The sequence below is a fragment of the Pseudophryne corroboree genome, chromosome 5 (assembly GCF_028390025.1).
Source record: "Pseudophryne corroboree isolate aPseCor3 chromosome 5, aPseCor3.hap2, whole genome shotgun sequence".
NCBI classification, from domain to species: domain Eukaryota; kingdom Metazoa; phylum Chordata; class Amphibia; order Anura; family Myobatrachidae; genus Pseudophryne; species Pseudophryne corroboree.
In genome coordinates this window covers 53,487,435-53,504,324 of record NC_086448.1, presented here as the reverse complement: position 1 = coordinate 53,504,324, position 16,890 = coordinate 53,487,435, and the positions used below count along the sequence as shown (strand labels likewise).

The following is a 16,890-nucleotide window of genomic DNA, read 5'->3' as shown; positions in this document are numbered from 1 at the left end:
ACAGTACGTGATGTGTTCTACCAGGAATGCTATAGGACATAACAGCAGCCACTGGGGGCCGGTCACGTTATAATGACTCTCTGTGTCCTGGAGAAAGAAGATATAATATAATTTGCTCGATTTCTAGATGTGCTCTTGGCTGCACAAAAATAGACCTTGCTAAGAGACTTTAATACAGTGGAAAAATCATGTCTCAAGGTCATGGAAAAGGCTGTTATAATTAATAACTTACTCATATATAATAAATGTGTGCTGGGTTCGGCAATATACCGAGTTAACCTGTTAGTAAGTCCAGTATCACGGGAAATCTGATCTTTTCTTTTCTAGAAAGGACAAAACGTGTACATGGAGTCATTCATGGAAGGGAGCACATCCGTATTAGGCTATCCGGTCTATAGAGCTACATTAAAAAGTTCTACCTTCAATAGGTTGACCACTAATGGTCGACAGGCATTAGATCAACAGGGTCAAAAGGTCAACAAGTAAAAGGTAAACAGTACAAAAGGTCAACAGATATAAAAGGTCAACAGAGTCAAAAGGGCAACATGAAAATGGTCTACACACACGGTCAACACAAGTTTTAATGTTTTTTCCCCGCTTCTTTTCAACTTTTTCGTACTTTACCATCCACGTGGACTATGATTGGGAATAGGAACCTGCCTGAAGCACAGCGAGCGAAGAGAGGCCTGTCTGTTGCAGAAAAGTAACAAAACAACCCCCCCCCCAAAAAAAATAAATAAATCTTGTCTACCTTTTCTGTATCGACCATTTCCCTTTTGACCCTGTTGACTTAATGCATGTCGACAATTAGTGATCGATCTATTGACGGTAGGCCTTTTTAGTGTAGATTTAATAATCCACACCCCTGTATTAGTATGGGAATGTCAGGTTGGCCTGTATCTTCACCTAGTTATCTATTTATTCTACAATGAATGGAAGACGCCCAAGATTTCCCGTACTCCCAGGAGAGGGGAATACCCTCCTGGATTCTGCTTCTCTTTGGGGCATATTCAGTTGAAATCGGATCCATTCCGACATTCATTTGTTGGAATGGATCCGACCTGGGCAACTCAAAGCAATCTCAATTCAACTTTAAAAAAAAGTCGAATTGAGATGCGGGCAGAGGGGGAGAGCAGCGCTGGAGGAGACGGTGAGGGCACAGGGGGAGAGCAGCGCTGGAGGAGATGGGAGAGCAGCTGGCACAGGGTGAGAGCAGAGCTGGGGGAGAGCCGGGAGCGCAGCGCTACAGCAGCTGGCAGCGTAGCCGGAGGATGTCACAGCCGCCGCTCACTGCAGCCTCCACCCGGCTCCAGCAAGCGAGACCTCGCTGCGCTCCCGGCTCTCCCCCGCCTCATCTCTCACCCTGTGCCCGTGGCTCTCCTGTCTCCTCTGGCGCTGCTCTCCCCCTGTGCCCCCACCGTCTCCTCCAGTGCTGCTCTCCGCCTATGCCCCCACCGTCTCCTCCGGCGCTGCTCTCCCCCCTCTCCTCCACAGTCTGAGATGGTCGGAAACGGGGCCAAATCCTGTCTAATTTGGCCCCGTTTCCCTCAAAAGTACTATAAAAATGCTGGGGATTGCATAGGTCGAATCACGATTCGATCTTAAAAAGTCGAAAACTGCCGTCTTTTCGACAGACGGCAGCTTTCGACACTAATTGAATATACCCCTTTGTATAGAATTAGGCAGTGCCTTCATGATTGTATTTGTATCATAAGGTCCCTCCTATGCAAGGACGCGATTCACAACATATGTAGAGTGCATAGCGTCATAGTCCAGCTCTCCGCCGCGTGGTGTCGCAAATCATGTCAGCACTTGCCGCTTGGCCTCCCGTTCCAAATAGTAAGCGTGGCTTTGTGTTTGATGCTATTTGTGTTCGCCACCCTGTGTGGGACTACACTGGAAATGTTTCAGGCTTTCTGTAGGGGTGATATGTTTTTCATATGCCCTGCAACAGGGTATGTGAGAACCCCCAGTAATCAGTATGTGCCCATCTCATAAAGGGGAACATTTATCGTAGCATAAACATGCAGTGTCGGACTGGGGCATGATGGACCTACCGGGGGAATGCAGCAGTAGGGGCCGTGCTTAAGAGGCTTGGCCAACTATTAGAGACATAGGTTTTTATAAGAGTTGTTAGCAAACAAAAAAGTTAGCAATTGGGCAAAACCACGTTGCACTGCAGGTGGTGCAGATATAATATGTGCAGAGAGAGTTAGATTTGGGTGGGTTATTTTGTTTCTGTGCAGGATAAATACTGGCTGCTTTATTTTTACACTGCAATTTAGATTTCAGTTTGAACACACCCCACCCAAATGTAACTCTCTCTGCACATCTTACATCTGCCGCACCTGCAGTGCACATGGGGGGTCATTCCGAGTTGTTCGCTCGTTATTTTTTTCTCGCAACGGAGCGATTAGTCGCTAATGCGCATGCGCAATGTCCGCAGTGCGACTGCGCCAAGTAAATTTGCTATGCAGTTAGGTTTTTTACTCACGGCATTACGAGGTTTTTTCTTCGTTCTGGTGATCGTAATGTGATTGACAGGAAGTGGGTGTTTCTGGGCGGAAACTGGCCGTTTTATGGGTGTGTGTGAAAAAACGCTACCGTTTCTGGAAAAAACGCGGGAGTGGCTGGAGAAACGGAGGAGTGTCTGGGCGAACGCTGGGTGTGTTTGTGACGTCAAACCAGGAACGAAACTGACTGAACTGATCGCAGATGCCGAGTAAGTCTGGAGCTACTCAGAAACTGCTAAGAAATTTCTATTCGCAATTCTGCTAATCTTTCGTTCGCAATTTTGATAAGCTAAGATTCACTCCCAGTAGGCGGCGGCTTAGCGTGTGCAAAGCTGCTAAAAGCAGCTTGCGAGCGAACAACTCGGAATGACCCCCATGGTTTGCCAAATTGCTACCTTTTTTGGTTTGCTAACAACTCTTAATAACCCCCATAATCTACAGACAACGTGGATACTGCAGTGCCTGGGCCCATATATATTGATGAAAATGCCCCATAGACAGAACAAGTTTCATTTAAACAGTGTAACATGGTCCTAGCAGAGTTCTCAACATGGCTTTTTTTGCCAATATACTACCATACCAAAGCCAAAATGACATCATGGAAGCATAGACAATACAATTGGTAGTTAGAGGACCTGATAAGTTTAAATTTCCGTTTTAATGATTTCCCCATTTCTGGATGGGTAAGAAATTTAGAGATGTGCGGTGGACACTTTTCGGGTTTTGTGTTTTGGTTTTGGATCTCCGTTCGTGTTTTGGATCCGGATTGCTTTTGCCAAAACCACCATTTCAGGTTTTGGTTTTGGATCTGGATGTTTTTTTGAAAAATACTTAAAAACAGCTAAAATCACAGAATTTGGAGGTAATTTTGATCCTACGGTATTAGTAACCTCAATAACATTCATTTCCACTCATTTCCAGTCTATTTCTCACACCTTACACCTCACAATATTGTTGTTAGGCTAAAAGGTTGCACCGAGGTATCTGGATGGCTAAGCTAAGCCCAAGTGGCCGACACAAACACCTGGCCCATATAGGAGTGGCGCTGCAGTGTCACACAGGATGGCAGTTTTAAAAAATAGGCCCCAAAGAGCACATAATGCAAAGAAAAAAAGAGGCGCATGATGGAATTGTCTTTTATGTTGTATAAACAGGACATGCACACTTTAACAAACCAATCATTTCAGCGACAGGGTCTTCCACACGACTGTGGCTTAAATGATTGGTTTGTTTGGGCCCCCACCAAAAAAGAAGCAATTAATCTCTCCTTGCACAAACTGGCTCTACAGAGGCAAGATGTCGTCCTCATCCTCCGAGTCCTCACCCCCTTCAGTGTTTACATCCTCATCCTCACAGAGAAATAATTCTACACCGAAGAGATGGATTTTTTGGTAGTTTGCCCAGGTATGACAATTGGCTTTTTCATCTCATGGCCAACAACTGTCTCCACTGGCGCTTTATTCAAACAAACCACATCACCATCAGAATCCTCATCGTCAACGTCCTCCACAGTGCCAGCTGCATCAATATGCTCCTCATCCTGGTGTACTTCTACAGTGACATCCTCAATCTCAATATCAGCAACTGGACTGGCGGTGCTCCTCCCAGCACTTGCAGGGGACATGCAAATGGTGGTAGGAAACTCCTCTTTCCATACAGTCATGGGAAGGTCAGGCCTAGACATCGGAACCGTGGACACACTTGGACTCTCCTTGGGGATTTGTGATATCTCTGAACGCACAGTTGTTTTTTTCCTGTGTTTTAGCAAGCTTTATTTTTTACATTTTTTGAGAGGGAGGAGGGCTTCCATCTTCAAGAGAAGCTGTACCGCCAGTCATGAGCCATTCCTTGCCACTTCGTGTTGTAAATGGCATATTGTTAATTTTACATTTCTTATAAGATAATGGGCGTGATGTACTAAGCGGAAAATGCGGTAAACTCCCTGTTTACCGCATTTTCCTGATGTACTAACCCCCGGCCGGCAGGACAGCGCCACGGCGGGGTACGCCAGCTTTAGCTGGCGTACGTCCTTAGAAGCCTATGGGCTTCTCTCCGCGGCGCTGTGTGAGGGATCCGGTCGGATCCCTCCCAGCATGCCCTGCGGCCGCCCCCGTCACCCCGCGCATGCGCAGACTGACTTCTGGGGCCGAATCCCGGAAGTCAGGCTGCCACTGCGCATCGCGGAGGACAGCTCTTATCGGAAGAGCTGTCCTCCGCAATGCTGATCGCATATGTTAGTACATATGCGATCAGCATCGTGGCGCAGGGCGGCGATGTACATTAGTACATCCCGCCTATTTCTTTTTTTATGGGTCTTGGATTTTACATGCCCTTTATTACATTGGCTTAGCAGACGACAGTGATGGAATTGCATTGTCAATGTCATGACTGGTGGCAGCGGCAGCTTCAGCACTAGTACTAGGAACTGGCAGTGGTTCCTGATCTTCCACAATTTTTTCCTCCAATTTTTTGTTCTCCATTTCACAGGACAGCACCCCTTTATTATTACAGCACACAGAACAGTGCCCCTTTATTTTTACAGCACCCCTGTAATTTTACAGCATACAACACAGGGCCAGTGTACCTTTATTTTAACAACAGCACCCCAGAATTTTTACAAGACAGGGCCAGTGTACTTTTATTTTAACAACAGCACCCCTGTATTTTTACAGCATACAGGACAGGGCCAGTGTAATTTTTTTTAACAACATCACCCCTGCATTGGACCAGTGTACTTTTATTTTAACAACAGCACCCAGGACCAGTGTATTTTTATTTTAACACAGCACCACTGTATTTTTACAGCATACAGGACCAGTGTACTTTTAGTTTAACAACAGCCCCCCTGAATTTTTACAGCATACAAGACAGGGCCAGTGTACTTTTATTTTAACAACAGCACCCCAGAATTTTTACAGCATACAAGACAGGGCTAGTGTACATTTATTTTCACTGTACCCCTGAATTTTTACAGCATACAAGACAGGGCCAGTGTACATTTATTTTAACAACAGCACCCCAGAATTTTTACAACATACAAGACAGGCCCAGTGTACATTTATTTTCACTGCACCCATGAATTTTCACAGCATACAAGACAGGGCTAGTGTACATTTATTTTAACAACAGCACCACATAATTTTTACAGCATACAAGACAGGGCTAGTGTACATTTATTTTTACTGCACCCCTGAAGTTTTACAGTATACAAGACAAGGCCAGTGCACATTTATTTTCACTGCACCCCTGAATTTTTACAGCATACAAGACAGGGCCAGTGTACATTTATTTTCACTGCACCCCTGAATTTTTACAGCATAAAAGATAGGGCCAGTTTGGGGGAAGGGGGGGGGGGGGAGTTCTCTGGGAACCAAACCCGCTTATCTCTAGTAAGAATGTGCAAGGGGAGGGGGATGTCTGATGACCAAAAGGTGGACAGCTCCTTACATTGCAGACTTTTCCACTTACTAGTAGGAATTTTAGATTCATTATTTTGAAACATACAGTAAAAAAAGGTCAGGGCAATATTTATTTTTACATGTATCCCTGAAGCCAATCTGTGTTTCCCAGAGATGTTGCTGTGTCACAGGGAATGTCACAGTCCAGTGCACTGATGTCTCTGTCAGCACTGAGAAAAGGGGGGATGACCTGTATCTATAAGAGCACCCAGTGGTGTATTTTACAGGTAATCCTGTTAGTTGCCCTTTGTACGTAGTATTTTGTGACAGTCTAGGATTACGGGTGTAGTATGTTATGCCGGCGGTTGGGCTCCCGGCGGCCAGCATACCGACGCTACAAGAGGCGTACATACTGATTTGTCTCCTACTATACAATGCTGTAAGAAATACACAGTAACACTCGGTCTGCAGAGTCATTGTGCTGTAGGTTGTAACTCCTAATATCAAATATACACAGTATCTATATATCTGACTCTGACTCCCGTTTGATCCTGACTGACACCCCCACTCACTTACCCTGCTACCCCTAGCCCAAAACCCTAAACCAACCCTACTACTCTAACCCCTAACCCTCTAACACCATAGTGCTAATACTCTAACCCAGTGGTTCTCTAACTTTTTTGAATCACGGCGCCCTGGAGTAACAGAGTTTTTTTTCACGGCACCCCTAGGCATTGGCGTATCTATAATGGGTGGTCCAGGGGGCCCAACCCGCACACACTGTACCCATTCGTTTAATACTTACCTCTCTAGAGTCCCCCGTCAGAGCCATCCCTTCTTGGCAGTGCAATAGAGTCTGAACACTAGGGGGTGCAAACTCTATTGCGCTTGCTGAAAACTCCAGAAACGTGGCGCGGCAGCCATTTTCCCAGAGTTTGGCACATACGCATTAGGAAAATCTTGAGGAAAATGGCTGCCGCACCGTTTTCCCAGAGGTTTGCGCATGAGCAATAGAGTCTGTGCTCAGACTCTATTGCCGCTGAGGAGAAGGGCGGCACCGCCGGGGAACTCCGAGGAGGTAAGTATTAAAACATTGTGCATCGTCAGAGAGGAGGGGGCCCTGATACAGAAGGCTCCACACGGGCCTCCTCCTCTCTTAAAACGCCTCTGCCCCTAGGCCAAAAGTTTCTTATTGAGAAATTTAGAAAGAGATATTAAGTAAAATAAGAATTTACTTACCGATAATTCTATTTCTCGTAGTCCGTAGTGGATGCTGGGAACTCCGTAAGGACCATGGGGAATAGCGGCTCCGCAGGAGACTGGGCACAAAAGTAAAGCTTTAGGACTACCTGATGTGCACTGGCTTCTCCCCCTATGACCCTCCTCCAAGCCTCAGTTAGGATACTGTGCCCGGACGAGCGTACACAATAAGGAAGGATTTTGAATCCCGGGTAAGACTCATACCAGCCACACCAATCACACCGTATAACCTGTGATCTGAACCCAGTTAACAGCATGATAACAGAGGAGCCTCTGGAAAGATGGCTCACAACAATAATTACCCGATTTTTGTAACAATAACTATGTACAAGTATTGCAGACAATCCGCACTTGGGATGGGCGCCCAGCATCCACTACGGACTACGAGAAATAGAATTATCGGTAAGTAAATTCTTATTTTCTCTGACGTCCTAGTGGATGCTGGGAACTCCGTAAGGACCATGGGGATTATGCCAAAGCTCACAAACGGGCGGGAGAGTGCGGATGACTCTGCAGCACCGAATGAGAGAACTCCAGGTCCTCCTCAGCCAGGGTATCAAATTTGTAGAATTTAGCAAACGTGTTTGCCCCTGACCAAGTAGCTGCTCGGCAAAGTTGTAACGCCGAGACCCCTCGGGCAGCCGCCCAAGATGAGCCCACCTTCCTTGTGGAATGGGCTTTCACAGATTTTGGCTGTGGCAGGCCTGCCACAGAATGTGCAAGCTGAATTGTACTACAAATCCAACGAGCAATAGTCTGCTTAGAAGCAGGAGCACCCAGCTTGTTGGGTGCATACAGGATAAACAGCGAGTCAGATTTCCTGACTCCAGCCGTCCTGGAAACATATATTTTCAGGGCCCTGACTACGTCCAGCAACTTGGAGTCCTCCAAGTCCCTAGTAGCCGCAGGTACCACAATAGGCTGGTTCAGGTGAAACGCTGAAACCACCTTAGGGAGAAATTGAGGACGAGTCCTCAATTCTGCCCAGTCTGAATGGAAGATCAGATAAGGGCTTTTACAGGATAAAGCCCGCCAATTCTGACACGCGCCTGGCCGAGGCCAGGGCCAACAACATGACCACTTTTCATGTGAGATATTTTAACTCCACAGATTCAAGTGGTTGAAACCAATGTGACTTTAGGAACCCCAAAACTACATTGAGATCCCAAGGTGCCACTGGAGGCACAAAAGGAGTATATGCAGTACCCCTTTTACAAACGTCTGAACTTCAGGTAGTGAAGCTAGTTTTTTCTGGAAGAAAATTGACAGGGCCGAAATTTGAACCTTAATGGACCCCAATTTTAGGCCCATAGACACTCCTGTTTACAGGAAATGCAGGAATCGACCTAGTTGAAATTCCTCCATCGGGGCCTTACTGGCCTCGCACCACGCAACATATTTTCGCCAAATGCGGTGATAATGCTTTGCGGTTACATCCTTCCTGGCTTGATCAGGGTAGGGATGACTTCATCCGGAATGCCTTTTTCCTTCAGGATCCGGCGTTCAACCGCCCTGCCGTCAAACGCAGCCGCGGTAAGTCTTGGAATAGACAGGGTCCTTGCTGGAGCAGGTCCCTTCTTAGAGGTAGAGGCCACGGGTCCTCCGTGAGCATCTCTTGAAGTTCCGGGTACCAAGTCCTTCTTGGCTAATCCGGAGCCACGAGTATAGTTCTTACTCCCCTCCGTCTTATAATTCTCAGTACTTTTGGTATGAGAGGAAGAGGAGGGAACACATACACTGACTGGTACACCCACGGTGTTACCAGAGCGTCCACAGCTATTGCCTGAGGGTCCCTTGACCTGGCGCAATACCTGTCCAATTTTTTGTTTAGGCGGGACGCCATCATGTCCACCTTTGGTTTTTCCCAATGGTTTACAATCATGTGGAAGACTTCTGGGTGAAGTCCCCACTCTCCCGGGTGGAGGTCGTGCCTGCTGAGGAAGTCTGCTTCCCAGTTGTCCACTCCCGGAATGAACACTGCTGACAATGCTATCACATGATTTTCCGCCCAGCGAAAAATCCTTGCAGCTTCTGCCATTGCCCTCCTGCTTCTTGTGCCGCCCTGTCTGTTTACGTGGGCGACTGCCGTGATGTTGTTCGACTGGATCAGCACCGGCTGACCTTGAAGCAGAGGTCTTGCTTGGCTTAGGGCATTGTAAATGGCCCTTAGCTCCAAAATATTCATGTGAAGTGATATTGGAAAAAAAGGGTAAATGGAGCTCCTCTCTAGTGCGCGGAATAGGCTGCCTTAACAGTGTATATCAGAAGAGGACGTTCCCACCCCTCAAAATATTATACAGAGAAAAAAAACTTTGATAATACACTATAGGGGGCGCCAAAATGACAATGGATAACACTCTATAAAATCAGAATATCAAAGGTTTGATACGTCCCTTATAAATACTTGATTTCAGGCACAGATAGGTTTCTTTATGTTCCTCTTATGTGGACCAGCTTATGCAGTAGTACTCCAATCGGCGGTATCATATGTGAATAGAAGGATTGAAAAGCATCTAGTGTAACACAGTTTTTTATTCCTTCATATAAAAAATGTATAAAACTCTTTTTGAAACATCAAACTCCAAATAAAATTATCCCATAAAATAAAGCACACAAAACATATGAGGTATTCTCCAGGCTGTATGTGCAAAAGAAAAGAATTACCGGATAGTTTGAGGATAAAATTATCCCCAAACAAGCGTGTTCTTAAAGCCAGGCAACCTCCCGGGAAACGGTGTTCTGGACTCTCCGGCAATACTCCTTTCCACAACTATCAAAGAGACACCTCTGGATGCGCCTGGCGGTAATTTTATCCTCAAACTATCCGGTAATTCTTTTCTTTTGCACATACAGCCTGGAGAATACCTCATATGTTTTGTGTGCTTTATTTTATGGGATAATTTTATTTGGAGTTTGATGTTTCAAAAAGAGTTTTATACATTTTTTATATGAAGGAATAAAAAACTGTGTTACACTAGATGCTTTTCAATCCTTCTATTCACATATGATACCGCCGATTGGAGTACTACTGCATAAGCTGGTCCACATAAGAGGAACATAAAGAAACCTATCTGTGCCTGAAATCAAGTATTTATAAGGGACGTATCAAACCTTTGATATTCTGATTTTATAGAGTGTTATCCATTGTCATTTTGGCGCCCCCTATAGTGTATTATCAAAGTTTTTTTTCTCATGTGAAGTAATGTCTCCAGGCTTGACCACAAGCCCTGGAAATTTCTTCCCTGTGTGACTGCTCCCCAGCCTCGCAGGCTGGCATCCGTGGTCACCAGGACCCAGTCCTGAATGCCGAATCTGCGGCCCTCTAGAAGATGAGCACTCTGCAACCACCACAGGAGAGACACCCTTGTCTTTGGTGACAGGGTTATCCGCTGATGCATCTGAAGATGCGATCCGGACCATTTGTCCAGCAGGTCCCACTGGAAAGTTCTTGCGTGGAATCTGCCGAATGGAATTGCTTCGTAGGAAGCCACCATTTTTCCCAGGACCCTTGTGCACTGATGCACTGACACTTGGCCTGGTTTTAGGAGGTTTCTGACTAGTTCGGATAACTCCCTGGCTTTCTCCTCCGGGAGAAACACCTTTTTCTGGACTGTGTCCAGGATCATCCCTAGGAATAGAAGGCGTGTCGCCGGGATCAGCTGCGATTTTGGAATATTGAGAATCCAACCGTGCTGCCGCAGCACTATCTGAGATAGTGCTACCCCGACTTCCAACTGTTCCCTGGATCTTGCCCTTATCAGGAGATCGTCCAAGTAAGGGATAACTAAAACTCCCTTCTTTCGAAGGAGTATCATCATTTCAGCCATTACCTTGGTAAAGACCCGGAGTGCCGTGGACAATCCAAACGGCAGCGTCTGAAACTGATAGTGACAGTTCTGTACCACAAACCTGAGGTACCCTTGGAGAAGGGTAAATTGGGACATGTAGGTAAGCATCTTTGATGTCCAGAGAGACCATATAGTCCCCTTCTTCCAGGTTTGCAATCACTGCTCTGAGTGACTCCATCTTGAATTTGAACCTTTGTATGTAAGTGTTCAAGGATTTTAGATTTAACATTGGTCTCACCGAGCCGTCCGGCTTCGGTACCACAAATAGTGTGGAATAGTACCCCTTTCCCTGTTGCAGGAGGGGTACCTTGATTATCACCTGCTGGGAATACAGCCTGTGAATGGCTTGCAATACTGCCTCCCTGTCTGAGGGAGACATCGGTAAAGCAGACTTTATGAAACGGCGAGGGGGAGACGTCTCGAATTTCTTGAGACGGGCCCCCACCGTGCCTGAGTCCGCTTGTAAAGCCCCAGCGTCATGCTGAGGACTTTGCGGAGGCGGGAGAGGGCTTTTGTTCCTGGGAACTGGCTGTTTGCTGCAGCCTTTTTCCTCTCCCTCTGCCACGGGGCAGAAATCAGGCGCCTTTTGCCTGCTTGCCCTTATGGGGCCGAAAGGACTGCGCCTGATAATACGGCGTCTTCTTAGGTTGAGAAGCTACCTGGGGTAAAAATGTGGATTTTCCAGCAGTTGCCGTGGCTACCAGGTCTGATAGACCTACCCCAAATAACTCCTCCCCCTTATAAGGCAATACTTCCATGTGCCTTTTAGAATCCGCATCACCTGACCACTGCTGCGTCCATAAACCTCTTCTTGCAGAAATGGACAGCGCGCTAACTCTTGATGCCAGTCGGCAAATATCCCTCTGTGCATCACGCATATATAAAAATGCATCTTTCAAATGCTCTATAGTCAGTAATATACTGTCCCTATCTAGGGTATCAATATTTTCAGTCAGGGAATCCAACCACGCCACGCCCGCACTGCACATCCAGGCCGAGGCGATTGCTGGTCGCAGTATAACACCCGTGTGAGTGTATATACATTTTAGGATATTCTCCAGCTTTCTATCGGCAGGTTCCTTTAGGGCGGCCGTATCAGGAGAGGGTAGTGCTACCTGTTTAGACAAGCGTGTGAGCGCTTTATCCACCCTAGGGGGTGTTTCCCAACGTGCCCTATCCTCTGGCGGGAAAGGGTACGATGCCAATAACCTTTTAGGAATTATCAGTTTTTTATCGGGGGAAACCCACGCCTCCTCACACACTTCATTTAATTCCTCGGATACAGGAAAAACTACAGGCAGTTTTTTCTCACCAAACATAATACCCTTTTTAGTGGTACTTGTATTATCAGAGATATGCAATAAATTTTTCATTGCTTCAATCATGTAACGTGTGGCCCTAGTGGAAGTCACGTTTGTCTCCTCATCATCGACACTGGAGTCAGTATCCGTGTCTGTGTCTGCCATTTGAGGTAACGGGCGTTTTAAAGCCCCTGATGGCGTTTGAGACCCCTGGACAGGCACAAGCTGAGTAGCCGGCTGTCTCATGTCGTCAACTGTCTGTCGTAAAGAGCTGACACTGTCACGCAATTCCTTCCATAAGCTCATCCACTCAGGTGTCGACTCCCTAGGGGGTGACAACTCTATAATAGGCAATTTCTCCGCCTCCATCTCATTTTCCTCCTCAAACATGTCGACACAATCGTACCGACACACCGCACACACACAGGGAATGCTCTGATAGAGGACAGGACCCCACTAGCCCTTTGGGGAGACAGAGGGAGAGTATGCCAGCACACACCAGAGCGCTATATATAGACAGGAATACCACTATAAAATGTGCTTTTCCCTTTATAGCTGCTGTTAGTATTAAAACTGCGCCAAATTAGTGCCCCCCTCTCTTTTTTACCCTTTTCTGTAGTGCAGGACTGCAGGGGAGAGTCAGGGAGACGTCCTTCCAGCGAAGCTGTGATGGAAAATGGCGCCCGTGTGCTGAGGAGATAGGCTCCGCCCCCTTCTCGGCGGCCTTTTCTCCCGCTTTTTGGTGAGTTCTGGCAGGGGTTAAAATACATCCATATAGCCCTGGGGGTTATATGTGGTGTATTTATGCCAGCCAAGGTGTTTACATTGCTGCTCAGGGCGCCCCCCCCTAGCGCCCTGCACCCTCAGTGACCGAAGTGTGAAGTGTGCCTGAGTAACAATGGCGCACAGCTGCAGTGCTGTGCGCTACCTTGTTGAAGACTGATGTCTTCTGCCGCCGATTTTCCGGACCTCTTCTTGCTTCTGGCTCTGTAAGGGGGCCGGCGGCGCGGCTCTGGGACCGAGCTCCGAGGCTGGGCCTGTGTTCGGTCCCTCTGGAGCTAATGGTGTCCAGTAGCCTAAGAAGCCCAAGCTGGCTGCAAGCAGGCAGGTTCGCTTCTTCTCCCCTTAGTCCCTCGATGCAGTGAGCCTGTTGCCAGCAGGTCTCACTGAAAATAAAAAACCTAAAACTAAACTTTCACTAAGAAGCTCAGGAGAGCCCCTAGTGTGCACCCTTCTCGGCCGGGCACAAAAATCTAACTGAGGCTTGGAGGAGGGTCATAGGGGGAGGAGCCAGTGCACACCAGGTAGTCCTAAAGCTTTACTTTTGTGCCCAGTCTCCTGCGGAGCCACTATTCCCCATGGTCCTTACGGAGTTCCCAGCATCCACTAGGACGTCAGAGAAATTGTGTTTTTATGTCATCCTTTTTTGTTTACAAAAATATGCAATACTGCAGTGAATTAACATGTTAAACATAATACAGAGTTGCACAAAAGACCGTTTGAATGAGAAATAATTATTTTTAAGCGTCCGACTATTACAAGGCAAGGTTAAATGTAGTTGATTCCCCCCGACAAGCAGATTGATGTTTAATGCACGTCAGCGTCAAATGACAGTAACACAAAACAAGTCAGTCACCTGCTCAGAGAGTTGTCACGTATGCGGCAGCAGCTACAATAAAGTATCACTGACACTCAGCAATAATGTGACAACTAAACAAGCACAATAAAGAACAAGAGATTTAGAGGAAACACGGTAACGTGTGTGCTGCCGCTGCAAACAGCTTGAGCGTGTTCTGTACATTAAGCCTTAAACACAACTAGAGCAAAGATGCCCATAACTTCTGCTGAATAATCCTTCTAGATATTTTTTTACTTAAGTTTTATCCAACCGTCTGTACCCGTTACTGCTCAGATTTATCTACCCAGTCCAGGTGGTCTTTGTCCCAGACAGGCACAGCCATCTTAACAGCATTGTAGGCCCTGGGCAAAGCAATGTACCGACAGGGCTGTTTCTAGCCAATTTGGCTCCCAGTGCGAGATTTAAAAATGCGCCCCCTACAACGTAAAAAAAGGTGCCCCCCCCCACACACCAAGATAAAAAAAAAACTTGCGCGCGCACCCGGCAAGGGGGCGTGGCCTCATTTAAATGAGCATGGTCTCGTCTGAAAAGACTACCTCACAATCCAGTTTTTGACCCTGCTCCAACAGATCACGACCACCACAGGAAATAAAAATTCTACCATATTAAGCCCCACACAGTAATGCCCCCTGCACCATATTATGTCACACATCGCAATACCCTTGATACATTAAATCCCCACACTACGGCAGCCAAGAGTCCCCATTTCACACATTACGGCAGGTGTCCCCATTTTACACATTGAGAGAGAGAGAGAGAGAGAGAGAGAGAGAGAGAATACTTACAGAGGCAATTACCGCTCTTCGGCCCGCCTCACCAGTCGCTCCTCGCGGCGGCCTTTCCTTCTTCCTAACTTGGATCCCCCTCTGTACTCCGCTCAGGGGGTGGGGGGAGGTAGTTTCGCGGAGTGACGGGGTTGCGTCGTGATGTAACGATGCAACCGCGTCATTCCTTGAAACTCCGCCCCCCGAGCGGGTAACTCGGGGAGAAATAGGAGGGGGATGAAGGGAGCCACAGTTAGTGCCGCGGCGGGCGCCCAGTGCGGTTGCACTGCTCGCCTGCCCCAAGAAACGGCCCTGTGTACCGAGCCCCCTACACAACCATTCACAGGAACAAAAAAAATCTCCACATGCTTTTATACATTGAATGGCTGTCAGCACAGCACTCTGATTGGTGGGTAGCTCCAGCCATCCACCAGTCTGCATGCTGACTGCCACTCACTGTCTGGCTGCAGTCTGGGAGGTAGGAAGAGAATGCTGTACTCTGATTGGTGGGTAGCTCCGGCAGTCCACCAGTCAGCATGCTGACATCAATTCACTGTCTGGCTGGATGCTGCCTTGCCATTCTGATTGTGTGACCACCACCTGTTCCTGTTCGAGGCCCCTAGAATTGTGAGGCCCTTGGCAGCTGCCCAGAGAGCCTATATGTTAAGATGGCCCTGCTGCCAGGCAGGCATTTGATATTAGTACTGTTAATTTATATGGCGCTACAAGGGTTCCATAGCGCCTAAAGCTGGCCATACACCTAAAGCTTTATTGGCTGATCTGGCTGGTTGGAACGAAAATCTGGTAATGGATGGGAGCAAATGACAATTGACCATTTGCTCCCAAACACTGAAAAACAGACAAAAATGGTCGTTCAGACAAATTGGTTAAATCCAATTTTCCGGCATTTCAAAGCAAATGGTCAACTGTCTTATGCTCTCATCCATTACCAGGTTTTTGTTCCAACCATCCAGATCGGACAATAAATCTTTAGGTGTATGGGCAGCTTAACAAAGTTCATAAACAAATGAGCAAAACAAGAAAACAGCCACCTACAGTACAAAACAAGTACATGATATATAGAGAAAGAAAGCAAATTAGGGGACAGGACACGGAAAAAAGCATCAGGGTGGCAGAAGCCGAAGGTTATGTGCCGTTGTAGGGAGCATGGAGTAGAAGATAATATAAGTCAGAGAAGGAAAAGCACATGAGGGAAGAGGGTCCTGCTCGTGAGAGCTTACATTCTTAAGGGGAGGAGACAAACCATTGTTGCTTGCTCTTGACGGTCTAATCCATTTATTACACTGGGCTTGATTCAGGGATGTACGTTAATTTGATGTTAACACACATCTTTGATGTTTTAAGATCTGCACATGTGCAGCACCCCACAACGCATGTGCATGAATTTGGGGGCCACGAAGGGTGGCATTCCAGAATGGGGGCATGTCAACCCCATTTTATGGCCATGTCGAGTCCTGTGCAGTAGACACGCATGTCCCCTCTCCCCCTTTTTAAGAAATAATTCATGGCCAGATCTTTGGCTTCAGTATGAGTGGACTGAGACCACCTTTATTTCTCAGATAGTACAATGTAAGTCCACTTCTAGCCTAGTATATTAATACCAACATAACGATATGGGTTTATTTGGAGGATGGTTGGTTAGAATTCTTTACGAGTTATCAACAACCAGCTAATTTTAAAGATCAATCCATTGCTTGTTTGAAAATACGTCTAGCTCTGCCTGTCTTTCCCAAAGAGTAATAACCAAAGTTGCCAAAGGACAGACCAATGCTACACTGCTTGCCCCAATATGGGATGCCCTAAAATCTTAATTGGACCTAAAGTCACAGAATTAAGGGGTCTATTCATGAAGCAGTGAAAAGAGTGAGCCTGTGGAGAAGTTGCCCATGGCTACCAATCAGCTGCTCCGTACAATTGTATAGTATGCAAATTATAAATGTTACTTCAATGCTGATTGGTTGTCATGGGCAACTTCTCCACACTTTTCACTGCTTTATGAATAGACCCCTTAGATACACATGCGTTGGGAGTTAAGCCATTTTATTGGAATGAGGTGCCATTCAACATTTTTTAATAAAACTGAAATTATTATACGGCAACCTAGAGATCTGGTTGGCCAATGACTGTCTGATCATAAACGTCTACT

At 46.7% G+C, this 16,890-nt stretch overlaps 1 protein-coding gene across 2 annotated transcripts in view; it reads right to left on the bottom strand.

Moving 5' to 3' along the window:
- ADCY8 (adenylate cyclase 8) overlaps positions 1 to 16,890 on the bottom strand; it is a 367,020-nt gene that overhangs the window by 196,777 nt on the left and 153,353 nt on the right. The window lies entirely within an intron of this gene.